This window comes from Capra hircus, chromosome 20 (genome assembly GCF_001704415.2).
Source record: "Capra hircus breed San Clemente chromosome 20, ASM170441v1, whole genome shotgun sequence".
In the NCBI taxonomy this organism is placed as follows: Eukaryota; Metazoa; Chordata; class Mammalia; order Artiodactyla; family Bovidae; genus Capra; species Capra hircus.
Genome location: NC_030827.1, coordinates 8,057,525 through 8,077,709, shown reverse-complemented (window position 1 = coordinate 8,077,709; position 20,185 = coordinate 8,057,525).

The window sequence follows — 20,185 nt, the reverse complement described above, 5'->3', positions numbered from 1 at the left end:
CTCTTAAATTCACTTCCAGTTGTTTGAATTTATATGTATATTTTTAAAGCAGAAAGAAGTATTCCTATGTTCTGATAAGGATGTATGCTCAAGCAGAGAGTCTGGTTTTCCCTTCATGAATTGATTTAAGCCATTATGAAGCCCAGTGGCTTATAAGAAACCAAGAATTTGCTTCCTTGAGTAATTATGAGATTAGTCAAGATCAGAAGCTGTGTCTTTATGTTGCTGCTGCTAAGTCGCTTCAGTCGTGTCCGACTCTGTGCGACCCCATAGATGGCAGCCCATCAGGCTCCACCATCCCTGGGATTCTCCAGGCAAGAACACTGGAGTGGGTTGCCATTTCCTTCTCCAATGCATGAAAGTGAAAAGTGAAAGTGAAGTTGCTCAGTAAAAATTTATAAGTTATTTTTTAAATTTCATAAATACACTGATAAATGGGATACTAGTAAAGCTGAAAGGTTGAGGTTCTTCCAAAAAAGCTAGTTAAGACGAGTTTTTTGACAAGGATTTTCTCATAAATTATTTGATCTGGTTCTTACCACAACCATCCAGGGTTGGTATTCTCATTTATCATTGAATTCACCCTTGAATTTCCCAAGCTTGAGTTCCTCATCCCAGCACTGTGAACTGGCCTCCTTGCTGGGGCCAAAACCACTCATTCCCTTTAACACAACTTCACCAGAGTGCTGCCATTTTTTAGATGAGATATGTAATAATTATAAATTTTCAAAAAGGCTAGGAAACAATTCTCATAGCCGTCAATAGTTCAGTGTTGAGTTCATAAATAGGTTTTAAAGTTTGGGACAAACTGTAGTATTTGCTATTTGAAGTACTGTTTGTAATTGGCATATTACAATGTAACATTGGCCTTCATTTCCAGCTTAAAACGCCTAAAAATGCCTAACGGGTTTTTAGATTTGTGAATTTTAGTTGAAATGTATTTTTAAGATGTTACTAAACCTGCAGAAATATTGAAGTATTTCAGAGAGCTTATTCACTGCACATTTAATTTATTTTATTTATAAAAGTTACAAACTGTGGAAAGTTTTGCTTGTTGGGTCAAATGCTTGTTGCTTCAAATGCTTGTTGATTTGAAGTGCTATTTACAAGAAAATCAAATACCTTCAATGTATAAATGCTGTTAAGTTGTTCAAAGGACTCGAGTATAAGTAAGTTTGTTTAAAGAAATTTAGTCTGTTTGACTTGAATCAGCTCTATCAAACATTAATTAAAAGCCTCATTTAAAATGATTGTTAAAATACAGTAATTTTCTGAATGGAATGACTGTGTATGCTTGTGGGGTAATTCCTCTGTAGAGAAGGGGAAACTGATGATTATAGGAGAGGGATGCCAATGGCTGGATCAGCGTCCTTGGGAGGAGGTAGAGGTCTGCGTGCCCAAAGGTTGGCTTAGACAGTGTATGAATAGTTTGGGCATTGTTCAGGAAGGAAGACAGAGGTAGGACACAGATGCAGTTAAGTGTGTAGCAGTGATGCTGGTGGTTTGTGGAAGTTCTTTAATGAGTTCCTTTATTAGAAAAAACAGCCAATTGAAACAGGTTGGAGAAGGTGGAGATCAGAGGTGTTGAAAGTTTGAAAAGAGAACGCAGAGTAGATATGAGAGAGGTCAAGAGCTCATACTTTGGAGCCTGTCTGCCCGAGTTTCAGTCTTGGCTCAGCCACTCGCTGGCTGTGTGGCTGTGTGACTTTGGGCAAGTCATTTTACCACTTTGTATTTCATTTTCTTCACCTGTTCATTAGACACAACCACAGAAAGTGGCTGTGAGAATTAAGTGAGTTAATGCCTATAAAAGTACCTAGACTATTTCTGTTGTTTGCTGCTGTTATTGTCGGGGGAATGGAAATACTAGAGAGGGAAGTAGCATTACCAGCAGAGCTCAGGCCCACGTGCGAAGAAGTGTTATGGACTTCGAGCAAGACCGGTCAGCATGACTGCTTTTCTCTAGTCACGTTTGGCTCTGAGGATGCAGATGGCGGGTAGGCCGAGGTATGGACTTAATCAACAGCAGAGGTTTCATCAGTGAGAGCGGAGTAATTAAGAAAGGGACAAGGGCATTGCTGAGACATGGAAGTAGTGCATAATGCACCGTGGAATCAAAGCTGGGTAAGTAAGGAAACGAGATCATGAGGGACTGAGAATGGCCGGGGTGACCAACTATTGGTATGTGTGGAGTTGAGCAGTTACAGTTTGGGTATTAAAGGTAGTGAGCTGGAGACATGGAATGTGCTGGTGAACAGGCCAAGATTATGACAGAATGCAGCCAGGAATAACATCAGAGAGAGTGACAGCAAGCGAGGAGCAACAGTGTTGAAAAACTTATGGGGAAGACTTCCCTGGTGGTCCAGTGGTTGGAGATGCTGCCGGTGCTGGGGACATAAGCTGTGTCCCGCAGCTACTGAGGCCCGCGCACCCTGGGGCTCTGCAACGAGAGAAGCCAACGCAGCAAGAGAGTAGTCCCTGCCCGCCCCCGCTCGCCACAGCTTGAGAAAGCCCATGTGTAGCAATGAAGACCCACTGCAGCCAAAAATACTTTTTTTTTTTTTAAAGAATACAGAGTGGCCGTTATTGATGAACAGTAAAGTGGAGTGTTCCATATGTTGTCAAATGACGTGAACGTCTAAGGAGAGGTTTTCTTGGGAAGGAATGGGGCAGAATGGTCCAGAAGCATTGAGGCTCACCTGCCCTACCTGTTAGGACAGCTGTATGAGGGGTGTGGGGACAACATTAGCAGCGCTCAGGAGGACCGCCGAGGAAGCTGGCTAGAGGGGCACACAGGAAGCAGGCCCCCTCTGCCTCCTGCCTTCCAGATCTTGTGTGAGTATATCTGATTAGTGGAGCCTAACCCTGCATCCAGAGCACTGTCTGCAGCGGAGTCTGAGAGATGTGGTTTCTAGTGTTTCAGCTCTGCAGTTCTGAACAAACCTAGAAGGAGTCGGAGCAGAGGATTGGGAAGGCAATCCACACGCTATTCTTCCCCAAATAGTCTACGCATCTTCAAATATAAGAGCATACATTCCCTCAACTCTGGGCTTCCCTGGTGGCTCAGATGGTAAAGAATCTACCTTTGATGCAAGTGACCTGGGCTCGATCCCTGAGTAAGGAAGACCCCCTGGAGAAGGGAATGACAACCCACTCCAGTATTCCTGCCTGGAGAATCCCATGGACAGAAGAACCTGGCGGGCTATAGTAAATGGGTAGCAGAGTCGGACACGATTGAGTGACTTAACACACACACACACATACACCTTCAACTCTGTAAACAAATGGGAGTACCCTATACTTGCTGTTGTGCGTTTCACTTTCCACTTACTGTGCATCAGAGAATCTGCCAACTTAGTACATAGAGCTCTGCTTCATCCTTTTTTTTATCCTGCCCTATCTCACTGAACCAGATGTGACATAATCAGTTTAGCCAGACTCTTTCCATTCTTGCATAGTTATGCATTGAGTAGGTTTTTATGTAAGCTTTTGTGCGTTTTGAGATATGTATACTGGGATAAATTGACATGAATTACCCTAATCTAGAGTGTAAGTCTTTGTCTTTCCACCCCAAAGTAACGTTTCATCCCTGCTGCTCATCTCCATCTAAGGAGGTGCTACCCAGCTTTCAGTCAAGCTCCATCCACCAGAATCACTTGCGAAATGTGTTCCTTAAAGACCTCTTCTCCCAGGTACTTTGTATTCCATAGATTGAGGGTGAGTAAAAGTCGCTCAGTCGTGTCTGACTCCTGTCCACCCTGTGGACAATAACCCACCAGACTCCTCTTGTCCATGGAATTCTCCAGGCAAGAATACTGGAGTGGGTTGCCATTTCCTTCAGGGGATCTTCCCAACCCAGGGATCAAACGGGGTCTCCTGCATTGTAGGCAGATTCTTTACCTTCTGAGCCACCAGGGAGCCCCTTAGGGTTAAGAAGATGCTTTAACCTTATTAGGGGCAAGGGCTACTCATATTCCCACTCTACGTATGGTGACACTGAAGTGACAGAAGTTAGGTGACTTGTCTAAAATCACACAGTTGGTTTGTGCCAGATCTGGGGTTTGAACTTAGACAGTCTGGTTGAAGAGTACCTAGTCTTATCCACTGCAGGAATATTCTAGAAACATGGAATATGTCTTTTTTCATCTTTGTATTCTCGATATCACCATGATTCCTAGTTGGTGCTTAGTAAATGTGCTGAATAACTGAATGGAGTGAAGGAATGCTTACTGGATCCAGTTTGGGCAGTTCACGTGAAAATAGCAGTGTGATTACTGTGAACAAGATGAAATGGTTGCTTTTTCTGAGAGCTGCAATGTAAAATGTTTCTGGAAATTGGCCTTACTGCCCATTGAGAATTTTAATCAGGTGGAATTTAAGCCATGCATCAGAACCCCTAGGTCACTAGTAGTCCACGAGGTGGCAGTATTACTTTGAAAACCATGAGAAACCTGCTTTTTCCATAGCCTTTTCTCAATCAAGTTTGTGGTGCTGAGTAGTCAGGTGAGTTCTCTCAGAAAACAATGAAGATACTTGGTTATTGTAATATTGACACAGTGGGTTCAGAAGTCATAAATAATTATTAGATGCTAGCCAGAAATGTGGAAACAAAATCTAACCAACACCTATTTTTAATTAAAGATGAAACTTTTCAACAATGTAGAATAATGGAAAGAACATGAGCTACGTGATCCTGGGTAAGTCCCTGGGCCTCGGCTTCCGCATCTGTCACGTGGAGTTAATGTCACTTCCTTTATAGGGTTGTTGTGAAGATAAATGGAATGACATGCCAAAGTGCGTTAGGTGCTTTACTGTGTTACTCACGTTTGTGATTATGAAAAGAATGCTTGCCCTGAACCTCTTTGGAGCTTTTTCTTAATTTCTCTGATTATTAACATCATTTGTATCACTTAAAGTTTAGGCTGAAGCTTTCTAGTATAAAGGATGTTTTTAAAATAAATTAATTGCATACACTATAAAATAAGGGGTTTAACTGATTTGGGAGAGACTGCTTACAAGTCTCTGATTTTGAAAGCAAATGGTATGATTTGCAATATGTACAAATAAGACCCCTATTCATGAAAGTAAGATGTGAGTTCCCATTGGATTATTAGTGTTATAGATGAAATTTTAAGCAGAATTATGTCTTTAAACATATATATTAATGCAGACTTTCCCTTATTCAAATTTACTGTACTAGCCGTGACTGTGTGATGGCTATATTGACCAGAAGGGTTTTAGTTTAGAATTCTGTTAATGAGGGTTGACGATTTTTCAATAAACGCTTCTCTAAAACACTGCACTCATATAAGGTTTTTCTTAATTGAGATATAATTGAAGTTATATTAGTTTTAGGTGTACTAGGATAGATGCTTGACAAAGTGTTCCCAATTAAAAAAACAGAAGGCTCGAGTCAAAAGCAGTTTCCTCATAGGAAACAAGTGGAAAACAGTGGTCAGATATTTTTCTTTTACTGTTTTCCCCTTAGGAAAAAAGATTTTGAGGCTCACCTGTCTAACCCATTCTTATCTTTGAATGGGAAAAGATCCACATTATGAGAAAGAACTGAGAAAAACAATTGCATGAAATTTGTTGCTAGTAGCATGTCTGAACTTCATTTTCCTGTAATTCCTAGGAGAACACTATGAAGTCATACACATGATTTTCCACGACAACATTATTACCATAAACATCCACATAACCTAGCAATTTTATTTACTTATCTTGTGAGTACAAGTTAATTTAAGATAGCGCAAGACAGTGCATCATTAGTGGTAGGAAACTCAGTTCAGTTCAGTCGCGTCCAACTCTTTGCGACCCCATGGACTGCAGCATGCCAGGCTTCCCTCTCCATCACCAACTCCTGGGGCTTGCTCAAACTCGCGTCCATTGCATCGGTGATGCCATCCAGCCATCTCATCCTCTGTCATCCCCTTCTCTTCCCACCTTCAATCTCTCTAGTCAATTTGTAAAGAAGACCATGTTTGATTCTGCTTTAACAGTAAGAGTGATCAAAACTGGAAAATGATGGACAAGAATGATAATAATGGTTAATACTAATAATATGCTTACTAAGGCATTGTTCTCACCAATGTACATATACTAATTAATTTTCACAACTTTGGAGTTGGTACTATTACTCTATCAAAATTACTGTTTTTGCAGTAAATGTGTTAATGCAAATAAAACACAATTAGAAACAAGGTCATAACTGTGTGAGGTGATGGATATGTAGTTTGGTTGTAGTAATCACTGTATATGTATATCAAGTCATCACACTATAGAACTTAGACATATACACTCTCTATTTGTCAATTACACCTCAATAAAGCTGAGGGGAAGGAAAGAACAAGCTGCTTAAAAAAAGAATTAACCACAGATGTGGGGAATCTAAGTCATTAAAAGGTGAACACATCAAGCTCTTGCAAAGAACCTCAGGTAACTGGTTGTTCTTGTAAACAAAACATTGTCTCTGCTGTTGCTGTAAGGAAGCTGTGTGATCAGTGATAGATTTTTTTAGAAAACAGGACATGAGGGTCACCTGATAGTCAGAGGAACACTCACGCTTAATGTTCAGCTCAACCAATATCAACTGTTACATTAATATCCAAATAGTAACATGGATTACTTCTCCTCTGGGTGTCTTTCTCAGCAGTATAGGAAATAAAAATATGAGCCTCTTGGATCCATCCTGGAAAGACAGAGGTAAGTACAATATTTAAAATCTGAGTGGTGACTCACATAGCAATTGACGAAATGTTGAATGGATAAGAGAAGAAGTAAGCTGTGAAATAAGTATCTGCTACTTGAACGCTGAATCCTCAGAGGCAAATGTCAGACTTGAGATGGAGGTGAGTAGGGCTGCTAGAGTGGAAGGTGGCTTGTTCCCTCAGGGCTAAACAAAGAATGAGTGTTCTAGCTCTCTCGTAAGAACTAAATAAAAATGGAAGCTTCAAGGACATAAGGCTTCAAAACCCTAGGATTTTTATTTTATTATGTTTTCATTGTGAAGTCATTTTAGTTTTACAGAAAAGTTCTAGGAACAGTGCAGCTTCTCTCAGCTTCCCCCAAAGTTAACAGCAGTCAAAACCAGGAAATGAACATTGGTGCATGGCTGTTAATGAGAGCATGCCAGGGCCTCCAGTTTGCTCCCTGATAGCCCTTTTCTGTCCTAGGGTCCAATTCAGGATCCTGCATTGCATTTAGTTGTTGTGTCTCCTCAATCTCCTCCAATCTGTGGTGATTCCTCAGTCTTGCTTCCCTGGTAGCTCAGCTGGTAAAGAATCCACCTGTAATGCGGGAGAACCCAGTTCAGTTCCTGGGTCGGGAAAGATCCGCTGGAGAAGGGATAGGCTACCCACTCCAGGATTCTTGGGTTTCCGTGGTGGCTCAGCTGGTGAAGAATCCACTTGCAATGTGAGAGACCTGAGTTCAATTCCTGGATTGGGAAGATACCCCGGAGAAGAGAGAGGCTACCCACTCCAGTATTCTGGCCTGGAGAATTCCATGAGCTGTATAGTCCATGAGGTTGCAAAGAGTCAGACACAGCTGAGTGACTTTCACTTTCCTTGTTTTTCATGACCTTGACACTTTAGACTGGTCAGTTATTTTGTAGAATGAGCCTCAATTTGAGATTGTCTGATGTTTTCTCATGATTAGATTCAGGTTACGAGTTTTGAGCAAGAATATCACACAAGTGACCTTGTGTCTTTCTCAGAGTGCCAGGGCAGGTGTTCATGGTGTCTATATGTCTCATTACTTTAGCTTTGATCGCTTAGTTAATTAAAGCACTGCAGGCCAGGTTTCTCTACAATTAGGTTATTATTTTTCCCTTTGTAGTTGAGAAATATTTAGGAGAGAAACTTTGAGATTATGCAAATACCCTATTTTCAGCTTTTGTCATTGTTATTCAGTCACTCAGTCGTGTCCAACCGTTTGCAACCCCGTGAATGGCAGTGTGCCAGGCTTCCCTGTCCTTCACTATCTCCTGGAGTTTGCTCAAACTTATGTTCATTGAGTCAGTGATGCCATTTAACCATCTCATTCTCTGTCTCCCCCTTCTCCTCTTGCGCTCAATCTTTCTCAGCATCAGGGACTTTTCAATGAGTCTCTTCGCACCAGGTGGCCAAAGTATTGGCGCTTCAGCTTCAGCATCAGTCCTTCCCATGAGTATTCAGAGTTGATTCAGCTTAAGCTTTCCCAGTGTCGCCCACTAACTGTGGTTTTGGTTTGCATTTCCCTGATGATTAGTGATGTTGAGCACCTTTTCATGTACCTGTTGGCCATTTGGATGACTTCTTTGGGAAAATATCTATCCAGATGTTATTTGGATCCATTTTTTAATTGGATTATTCTTTTTCTGCTGTTGAGTTGTATGAGTTCCTTATATTTTTTTCTGTAATACCCCCGTATCAGATGGGTGCTTTGCTGATACTTATGGACAAGCTCTTTGTGAGGGGTTAAAAGGGGAAGGATCCTCAAAGCTCCTTTCTAAAAACTGGTTTATTACTAAATCCTACTTAAAAATGGTATCATATTTAATTTTAGCTAATAGGATTGCTGCCAAGAAATGCAAATGATTTAGTTTCTATACCCTATGAAGTTTTTGTTCAAATGTATGAGTTCTTAACCTGTGGACCATGAATAGGGCTTTGGTAGGGCTAAGAACCTCCTGAAAAGTAAATTCACAATTGGGTGAATATGAGTGAATGTGTATTATTTTAGGGTGAAAATATGAGCTTTTCACCAAGTTCTCAAATGTGTCTGTGACCTTGTTCTCTCTACCTCCTGATTAAAGAAGCCGTTTCTTTAATCAGCTGAGTGGACAAACGTAGATCATTCTTTTGTACTTACTCAAACCTGAAGCACTGAGTTTGGCAACACAGAGGAGGCCAGAATAAACTTTAATCCAAGTTGATCATTTTGGTTGGAGGAAAACACATTCATACAACGGATGAAAGACGATAAGCTTTCCTTTTATGTTGCCAGCTACACAGATTTGGCTCAGCATTGCACCATGAGGTATGTTTAACTTATAGAAAAACAATTGCATTTTGATGCCAACAAAAAAAGCAAATACGTGTTTGGTGTGATTAATGATACTTTCCCACTGAGGCTTTAATCTTGCAGTGTAATGTTTGCTGATTGTGGTTTATACAGTTCGTCATGCAGTCAGTGTCAAAGGTGTAAGTCGCCCAGCAGCACGTTAAAGGCTTTGTGGAACACCATATCCATCCTTCTCTCAAGTGCTCTCCACCTGCTTCTTAAGACAGCTCATATTGTGTGAAGGAAGAAAGCAGTGTTTTCTGCTAAGGAGTGTTTTAAGGATGGTATTTTGTATTTGTCATCAAGGCCATTTTGTGTGTTATAGTGTTAGTCGCTCAGCTGTGTCTGGCTCTTTGCAACCCCAAGGACTGTAGCTCACCAGGCTCCTCTGTCCATGGAATTCTCCAGGCAAGAAGACCGGAGTGGGTTGCTGTTCCCTTCTCCAGGGGATCTTCCGCACCCAAGGACTGAACCCAGGTCTCCCGCGTTGCGGGCAGATTCTTTGAGCCAGATTTATCTGAGCCACCTGTGGCACATTTTAACAATGCTGAAGTGACTGGCAGAACAAATAGATCCTGCTGCTGCTGCTGCTGCTGCTGAGTCGCTTCAGCCGTGTCCAACTCTGTGCGATCCCATAGACAGCAGCCCACCAGGCTCCCCCGTCCCTGGGATTCTCCAGGCAAGAACACTGGAGTGGGTTGCCATTTCCTTCTCCAATGCATGAAAGTGAAGAGTGAAAGTGAAGTCGCTCAGTCATGTCTGACTCTTAGTGACCCCATGGACTGCAGCCTACCAGGCTCCTCCGTCCATGGGATTTTCAGGCAAGAATACTGGAGGGGGGTGCTGTTCCCTTCTCCACTCAAGGACTGAACCCACGTCTCCTGCGGTGCAGGCAGATTCTTTACTGTCTGAGCCACCTGTGGCACATTTTAATAGTGCTGAAGTGACTGGCAAAACAAATAGATCCTGAGCTACACGCATATGATGGGGGCAAGGGAGCCGGGAGAAAGCGATGAACAATGAGATTTGTTGATAGTATGTTTAGTAATCTGGTATATCATGAGCATTCTAGGGATCAATAGGAATTATTTATAAAATCGTTAGTAGAAATCATAAAAAATATTTGTCATCCATAAAACCAGATGAAAAGTTTTACAGAGAAGTTGTGAAAAGCGCCTGCCATTCTTTGCTCCTTCTTCCTTGGCTTATTGAGCTCCTTAACCACTGGGTGGTTCCAGGCTGTTCCTGCTCATCTCCCACTGCTTCACAAACTGCAACTAATTCCAAAGACCTCATGTTTTAAAAGGGAAAGACAAGAGAGTTTGTATCTATAACCTTGAGCTTGCAGATGACTATGAAATGTTTCCATTTGTCACACATCTACCTTTTGGAGCCTCCATCCAGAAGCCCTAAGGCCCCATTTTCACCTGTTGCTGTAAGTCCCCTACCAGCAAGTCTAGGTAGGGTGGGGAAAGAGAGATTTCGGGATGATAAAGGTGACTTGTCTGTTAGAAAAGTTGGAGGTTGAATGGGAGCTGAGCTTTTGCATATTAAGCAAGACTTTTGTGTCACTGGCACTTTAGGCATAAAAAAGGAATATATGTGTATTGGGCTGAGGGTTTGAAAGGGAAAATAGAAAAAGATGCAAAGGATAAGTCTGTAGTCTCTAGAGATGAAGTCTTAATAAGGGGCTGCTGGAAGATGTTCCTTCTTGTCCAGACTCCAGAGTAGAATGGACACCTCTTTCTGTACGGTGAGGGGTGGAGGTAACACTGAAACCAATGTTTATTCAACAAATAGTGATCTGTTGCTTCTGCCAGATTTTGTACTAGGTGTCAGAGATCCAAAGATGATTGAAACATACTCCTGATCCTAGTGAACTCAGCCGAGGGAGATGGAAGCCGACACAGACTGTCACGATGCTGCATAATAAGTTTAGTGATCAAGAAATACACAGAACAAGAGGGAGGTGTAGATAAGGTATCTAATCAAGCTTGGCATGGAGGAACATTTTCTGGAAGCAGAGCCTGAGCTAAGACCGGAGATCAGTAGACTTAGGAGATCAGTAGGAAAATACCGAGATCTTAAATATTGTTTTTAGAAGCTATGCGGCTGAGCAGACTGAAGAGATGGGAAGCCTGGGGCTGGTGAGGGAGCCAGATGCACCAAGGTAGGAATGGTCAGCATGGTGACTGGGGTTAGTTTGACCATAAAGAAGTATATGACCCCCAAGCGCTTTTGAAACTCACTGCAAGAGGCCGTGTAGGGTATCGGTTATGATACCGGATATCGGGCTGAATTTCCTTCTTGGTATAAACGAGTATTTCAGAGTGTGGTTGTAAGAGTTAAATAAGTTAGTATAAGAGCCCTGGTATGTACTAAGCATCGGTGGTAGTCTTGGTTCTGAGGCTGTGGTCCATAGTGAAATTCCTTACAGCACTGGTGAATGAGACCAGTGGCTGATGAGGAAGTGGCTTTTTAGGCAGCAATGCCAACAGTACTTCAGAAGGGAAGCATGGGGAGCACTGGTGTTTCCCAAGGGCAGAGCTGGAGAGGAACCTAACAGAATTACCCCGGGAGCATTTTCAAACCACACATGTTCAGGATGTTCCCAGCGTCTGCTGACTCAGTGCCTCCAGGTGTAGGGGCCAGGCATGAGTGATGGGGAGAAGGCTTTCGGGTGACATGTCTGCTCAGACCTCTGGCCTGAAGAGCATGGCTGGCTCCGCCTAACTGTGGGACCACAACCTGACAAGGGAATACATTGAGCGAAGAGCATGCCAGGCACACCCTGCTGCTGGGTCGTTTCCCTGAATACACAGAAGAAATCAGATCGTTTCCCTTTCCACCCTGCAATTTGATGCTCCCATGTGCGAATGTCAAGAGATGGGGTGAGGCAAAACATAAAAGGACAAGAGCAACAGAAGAGCTTTGCTGTCGAAGGGATTAGGGTGTGGTGCCCTATGCTTTAGAAATTTGACATATGAAACAAGGGAGGGTCGGGGGAGCTTATGCAGAGCCTTTGTGCTTCTTACATCACAACCATCCATAGAAAATGTTGATGTAGGTGGATTTTCAAAAGGAGGGAACACTGATGGGACTGGTCAGGCTTGAATGCATCTCTGTGTCCCACAAGGGGCTGTCTGTTTCTCAGGAAGCACTCTAAAATGAATATCTTGCCTCAGTGCACCTAAAGGAAATATCATTAATGTAAAACATATTTATAAATTATGATGCATAAAAAAAGGAAAAGAAGCAACAATTGTTAGCTGTCTAGAATTTCAGAATTTCAAATGTCCCACAAGGAGAATTCTACGATGTCATTTACTGTCCCTGGGGAGGTTTACTTCCCATAGCTTCCCTCCTGACTCTGGGGTACTGCCATGCGCCAGTGACATTCTGGTGTGGGCTGGTCTGCGTGCTGCTGGCTTTAGAGCTTTCATCAATGTCTATCAGTTGACAGTTCTGTTTGCTGAAATGGCTCTTGTCAAGGCATCCAGTCTAGTCAAGGCTATGGTTTTTCCTGTGGTCATGTATGGATGTGAGAGTTGGACTGTGAAGAAGGCTGAGTGCTGAAGAATTGATGCTTTTGAACTGTGTTGTTGGAGAAGACTCTTGAGAGTCCCTTGGACTGCAAGGAGATCCAACCAGTCCATTCTGAAGGAGATCAGCCCTGGGATTTCTTTGGAAGGAATGATGCTAAAGCTGAAGCTCCAGTACTTTGGCCACCTCATGTGAAGAGTTGACTCATTGGAGAAGACTCTGATGCTGGGAGGGATTGGGGGCAGGAGGAGAAGGGGACAACAGAGGTTGAGATGGCTGATGGCATCATGGACTCGATGGACGTGAGTCTGAGTGAACTCTGGGAGATGGTGATGGACAGGGAGGCCTGGCGTGCTGTGATTCATGGGGTCGCAAAGAGTTGGACACGACTGAGCAACTGAACTGAACTGAACTGAAGGCATCCAGTATTGTGTTGATACTAGGGGTTCACAAAGAGATAAGTAAGTCCTTTAGAAGACCTTTGAATCCAGAAAGGAATACATAAAGAATAAAGAAGCCTACCATTTCACCAAGTTCTGGCTGAGTACTAGCTCCAGTCCTCACCAGAGTCTCAAAAATGCATGTAAGGTTCATGTTATGTTCTTCACATTGAGGGTAACTGAAGCACATCTTGAAAGTTAACTTGCTAGAGGAAAATAGTTAGCAAGGGGAAAGTCAGGTCTGTCTGATAAAGGCTGCTCTTTCCACTTAACATTGTCTCTTAACCAGCAACATGATTAGCAATCAATTAAAGCACAATGTGGTAGCTATTGTTATAGTGGTATCTTCGAGGCACCATGAGTGTATGGGTGAGATGGGACAAAGGCTGACTTCTGTTGTCACTTGCAGACCAGAAGTCTACCCTGTACTGTAGTATAAGGGGTACTCGGTTAAGTGTTACTATTACCTATTCAGGAAATTGGAGAAATGTCAAAGTTTCTGAATGGAGCTGGGCCACACATTTTTGTAAGTTCAGATATGTAACTACAAAATTAGAAATTAGCTACTTAAAAAAAAATTTAATTGTAGTAAAATACACCTAACATATTTACTATCTTCACCATTTTAGGTGTATCAGTCAGTCAGTTCAGTTGCTCAGTCATGTCCGACTCTTTGCGACCCCATGAATCCCAGCACGCCAGGCCTCCCTGTCCATCACCAACTCCCGGAGTTCACTCAGACTCACATCCATCGAGTCCATGATGCCATCCAGCCATCTCATCCTCTGTCGTCCCCTTCTCCTCCTGCCCCCAATCCCTCCCAGCATCAGAGTCTTTTCCAATGAGTCAACTCTTTGCATGAGGTGGCCAGAGTACTGGAGTTTCAGCTTTAGCCTCATTCCTTCCAAAGAAATCCCAGGACTGATCTCCTTTAGGATGGACTGGTTGGATCTCCCTGCAGTCCAAGGGACTCTCAAGAGTCTTCTCCAACAACACAGTTCAAAAGCATCAATTCTTCGGTGCTCAGCTTTCTTCACAGTCTAACTCTCGCATCCATACATGACTACTGGGAAAACCATAGCCTTGACTAGACAGACCTTTGTTGGCAAGGTAATGTCTCTGCTTTCTAATATGCTGTCTAGGTTGGTCATAACTTTCCTTCCAAGGAGTAAGCGTCTTTTAATTTCATGGCTGCAATCACCATCTGCAGTGATTTTGGAGCCCAGAAAAATAGTCAGCCACTGTGTCCACTGTTTCCCCATCTATTTCCCATGAAGTGAGGGGACCGGATGCCATGATCCTAGTTTTCTGAATGTTGAGGACTGCTGTATCACACAGTAACTCTGTTGTTAGCTTTTTAGGGAACCTTCATACTGTTTTCCTTAGCGGCTGTACCAGTTTACATTGCCACCAGCGAGGTAGGAGGGTTCCCTTTTCTCTAGCATTCACCTTTTCTTAAACTTTCTGGGATATTTTCTCAACATTGTCTTCAGCCTTGTGTTGAAGTTTTAAACTTTGCCGCCTAGTTTTTTCGTGTCTAAGTGTACTTTCTTGTCCTCTCTCCCCTTTTCGTAGCTTCCTGTTCTTATTTGGTAGACACATTGTTTTCTCTTATGCCTCTGGGATGTACTAATGAGAATTTATGGAAATTCATGGAACTAAGGAGCCTCTTGATGAAAGTAGGAGAGGAGAGTGAAGAAGCTGGCTTAAAACTCAGCATTCAGAAAACAAAGATCATGGCATCTGGTCCCATCACTTTATGGCAAATAAATGGGGAAACAATAGAAACATTAAGAGACTTTATTTTCTTGGGCTCCAAAATCACTGCAGATGGTGACTGCAGCCATGAAATTAAAGGAAGAAAAGCTATGACCAACCTAGACAGCGTATTAAAAAGCAGAGACATAACTTTGCCAACAAAGGTCCGTCTAGTCAAAGCTATGGTTTTTCCTATAGTCATGTATGGATGTGAGAGTTGGACCATAAAGAAAGCTGAGTGCTGAAGAATTGATGCTTTTGAACTGTGTTGTTGGAAAAGACTCTTGAAAGTTCCTTAGACTGCAAGGAGATCAAACCAATCAGTTCTAAAGGAAATCAATCCTGAATATTCATTGGAAGGACTGATGCTGAAGCTGAAACTCCAATACTTTGGCCACCTCATGCAACGAGCTGACTTATTTGAAAAGACCCTGATGCTGGGAAAGATTGAAGGCAGGAGAAGGGGACAACAGAGGATGAGATGGTTGGATGGCATCACCACCTTGACGGACATGAGTCTGAGCAAGCTCCGGGAGTTGGTGATGGACAGGGAAGCCTGGCTTGCTGCAGTCCATGGGGTTGCAAAGAGTTGGACATGACTGAGCAACTGAACTAAACTGATGGAAAGTTCTGTTTTCTTCCTCGCACTATGTCTGTTTTATTTTTCTTCCCTATAGCTTAAATTTTAATTTCTATAGTTTAATTCTATAGTTAAAATTTGGACTCTTTGTCATAGTGTGGCTTTTCTTATAGAAATATAATTGTCCATATTTGAGACAATATCCAGGCTTCAGTGTTTTTAAAGCTCCCCATGATATTCCAGTGGTCGACGGCAGCAGGCAGGCAAACTACAGCCTGTGGGGCAAATCTGGCCCACTTTGCTTTTGTAAACATAGGTTTCTGGAACCCAAACAAGCTCATTTGTTTCCATATTGTGGCTCACCATTTTTGTGCTACAGTAGCAGAGTTGAGTGGTCTTGACAGAGACCATACAGTCCACAAAGCGTAAAATATTTATTATTTAATATTTATTAATGGCCCTTTACAGAGGAAGTTTGCTGGTCCCTGGTCTAGAAGAAGGCAGAGGCCACCTTGTAAGCCCTGAGCTTGTCCATCCCTTCTGTTGTGGTTGCTTCCCACGCTCATCTATGGCTGAAATGATTTTTCAAAATTAAAAATGAATTATTTACACTATGCAATAATGTCAGCGAGTGATCATTTAAGATGTTTTCTTTGATAGAACAACTTCCTTTTATGGCAGGTCTCTGGATAGGACAATATATTATTGCAAAACAAGAAGAGTTAAAGACGTGTTATTTTTGGACTCTATTTTTCCCCCATGTCTTTCAATTTTCCTTGGCAAATTATGGATGATTCTTAAGTCTCTTTATCTGAGTTGGAGTCTCAGGACCTGCATAAGGTTACTTGCCCTACCTATTCCCTTAAAGTCCAAAGGAAAAGCTCTGCCAAAATATACATCTTCAGTGGTGAATGGGGATGGAGTCTTTGCAGAATCGAAAATAGCAACAATGAAACAGTTCTTGTGCATTACACTTAGCATTAACTATCTTGGTCTTTTGAGTTGGATCCAGAAATTTCAGGACATTTAACTCAGGCTATTAAGCAATTCTTGGATTCTTTCGTGGCAAGATTCCAAACTTAGTTGTTGGGTTATATATTAGGAGCAATCAAATGGATCTGAATGAAAAAACTGAGTTAAAATGTATTTATAAAAAAATGTTTTTTTGGGGGGACTGATTCATACCAATTTTATTTATAGATTTTCCTGTATTTTCCCTTCCTCTGCCTGCCCTTTGTAAATGGAAAAACAGGATCTCAATCCTCTTTAATGAGTAATAGCTGCCCAAAGCTATACGTGCTTTTTAAGGCTTCCAAATGACATCATGTGCAGAACACTGAAGCTGCGTTCTCACCATCTGTCATGTCACCAGAAGTCTTAAACATAATTACAGCCCATGTGACAGCTGCACACACATTATTTCCCACCTGTATTACCTCCTCCCTACCTAATTAAAATGGTGTTAGAATCTCAGTTATCAGCTCTGGTTTTTCAGGGCTTATGTTATATAACTGTGAAGACTTGGGATTTAATAGCTTCATGTGAGTACTCAGCAGGTGTTAGGGGGTTGGAGAAATATTAGATAATGAGTTGTTCTGCCCCGTACCTCATACCTGAGCTCTCCAGCAGTGCTCTTGGAAGGAAAATTGCTGATGATGGGGGATTTACAGACACATGCATTTGGGGCATTATCCAGCTGGCCTGCCTTACACAGAACTGCCTGGGAGATCAAAAAGGGGCCTTGGAGTTAGTTTAAAATTTAAGAAGTCAACAACAACTTGAGGACAGCTAGAGGAGAGTAATTTTACAAGGATAAAACCTAAACAAACCAGTGATGGAAATAAACAATCACTTTTTAGGATAAAAACTGTTAGAGATCCTGGGAAAAATCATTGCCATTCCTTGGATGGATCAAGAATAGAATTTAATGCCCTTCACAAGTCAAAAAAGGCTAGCTTTCTTGAAGGGCAAGGGGATTTCAACAAAATGTTGGTTTTCTAGAAAGCCTGGCGTGGGTGGTTTAGAAAAGAGGAAAGAAACTGTTGATCTGGGCAGCTGGAAACCAGCTCACAAATAGGAGTCAAAAAATGCGCCTGAGCTAGAGTCTGCATACTTCCTCAACTGGCCTTGCATTTCAGAGGGTCCAGGAAGGGTGGGCCCCTCTTTACTTGAAATCCTTGAAACATCACTGTCTAATGGAACTTTCTGCAATCATGGAAATGGTCTGTATCAGCGTTGTCCAATTGGTACATGTGGCTATTGAGCACTCAAAACATGGCTAGTGCAATGAGGAACTGATTTTTAGATTTTGTTTCATTTTAATTAAGTAGTATCATGTGACTTACGGCTATAGCAGTGGACAGTAAAACAATCAGTAATTTTTGTTGAGGTTAATGTATTGAATAATAGTGATTAAGATGATATTGTTTAGCCATAAATGGCTACATTTACACTTCTAGGAACTGATTAGAACTGATGTTTCTTATAAAACGGAATCTCATTATTATGTTTTCTTCTCTTTGAAGAAAATCCCCTGATGAGTTGCTGAGATGGGGGTCCTAGATCTGGAAGGCAAAAAGAACTGGAGCTGAAAGAAGGTCAGTGTTACAAAGGAAGGGTCTCTAGATAGTGTGAGCCCCTGTAGACTGGCTCTGAAGGTGCAAAAAGTCTCCAGTGGTAGAAACCAGCTGATGAGGAACAGTGTTTTGTCAATGGAGCATCCCTGCTGTTCCTCAAATCATGCACATGGGAAGTGATGAACTCTGTAGGGTGTTAGGGCTGACTCCAGTCAAGGTGCAATTTATGTCTTCCCCATTTCCTTGTTCATGTAAATATCAGTATGCAAATATCAACCACAACAGGCTTCGTGTGCTTTCCTAAAACTACCTGGGACTGAAACAGAGCACACAGCCGCATTATGGCTGGGGACTTCTGTGGGCCCTAGGCACTTTTGCCTTCACAGGTCACTTCCTCCATAAAAAATTAAGTAAAATAACTACATTTTAAGACTTCATTGTCACAAAGTCAAATATACTAATATGTTAAAACATTTTCTTTGACCTGAAAGTTCATCTTTTTTCTTCTCTTATAAAAGAAATTAAAACAGTTTGCTGGCTTCTAATAGTGTAGCGGGCTTTGGGCACTGAAACTGCTCTACCTGGTGGAGACGTTGGCTCTGTTTGAGAGGTTGTACCTTCACTTTAGAAAAGCCTTCACACTCAAAACTGGCTGGAAATTATCTTTTCTTAAAAGATTGCAAAATATATTTTGTACATAGTTGTTGTTGTTCAGTCATTTTGTCCAACTCTTTGTGATCCCATGGACTGTAGCATGCCAGGTTTCTCTGTCCTTCACTATCTCCTGGAGCTTGCTCAGACTCATGTCTATTGAGCCTGTGATACCTTCCAACCATCTCATCCTCTGTTGCCTCCTTTTCTCCTTGCCCTCGGTCTTTCCCAGCATCGGGGTCTTTTCCAGTGATTTGGCTCTTTGCATCAGGTGGCCAAAGTATTGAAGCTTCAGCTTCCATTGGTGTACAGTAAATATTAATTGATTAAAAATATTCAGAAATGTCAAGACTTCTAACAATATGAATATTTCTCTACTTTTTGTTCCTAATGGCAATTCTGGATCTCTCATTTGGCTCCTTAGAGTATAGTCCACAGACCAGCAGCAGTGGCACCACCTGGAGCTGGTCAGAAATGCAGAGTATTAGCCTCCATCTGATACTGAGTTAGAATCTGCATTCTGACAAGATCTCCAAGTGATTCACATGCATGTTACACTGAAGCACCACTGGCCTGCAATTTAAACGGGATGGTTCATCATTAGCAGAAATGAAAGAGCTGATTCTCTTAACCTCATATAATCGAGGGCTAGCTCTTACCCTTCTCCAGGGGTAATTAATTCAGTTTTTTAGTCCAGTTTTTTCCAACTTCGGCAGATCATTGGAATCACCTGGAGAGAGCTTAAAAAAAAAAACACAACCCAAACAAAAACTCCCAAAATCTCAATGTGTGGGCCTCATCTCCTAGAGATTCTTAAATAATTGGTGTAGGGTAGGATTGTGGGAATGAAGGTCTTACTTTTAAAGGTTCTAAGGTGATGCTAATGTGTAGCCAGAATGAGAACTGTGAGACATTCCCCACAAGATTTTTCCCCCGGTTTTGATCAGTTTGGCTTCTTTTCTCTGTGTTTCCCGAAACCTTCTCAGTCTGAGCAATCAAGTGTATAATCCAGAACTAGTGTCTTACATCAGAGTCTGACATGCTCTATTAATTCTCAGAGCTCTGAAGTGTTATCCTAATATTCCATACCCTGAAATATTAATTGCCACCATTTCCTGCATCCTTATTAAATGTCCCATAATCACCTTGAGTCATTTAATCTTCACAGTGATAATAAATTCTATTTATATGCTCATTTAACAGTTGAGGAAATGGAGACTTAGAAAGGTTAACTCTTCCTAAGCTCGTCTTATTTCTAGTTCCAAAACTTGTCCCCCCCGACCCCAAATCTATAGTCTTCTAGTATCATGCTTTTATTTAGGAAACATTGAAAATTTCCCAACTGCTATGTCCAAACATTAGATTTACAATGTTAGTCAATCTTTGAGAATTACTGGCAAAGGAAATAGAATGAAGAGCAGGAAAGCATTAAGTAGCTAATAGAATTTGGAGTGGTTATATTCCATTAAAGAAAAGTTTGAAAATTATGATGTATATTTTTCCAACCTGAATAACTAATATGATAGTTCACTTTAAAAAAACAAGTATTAAATACTCCAGAGGTGCCCTGTGTTAGGACTTGAGAGATTACT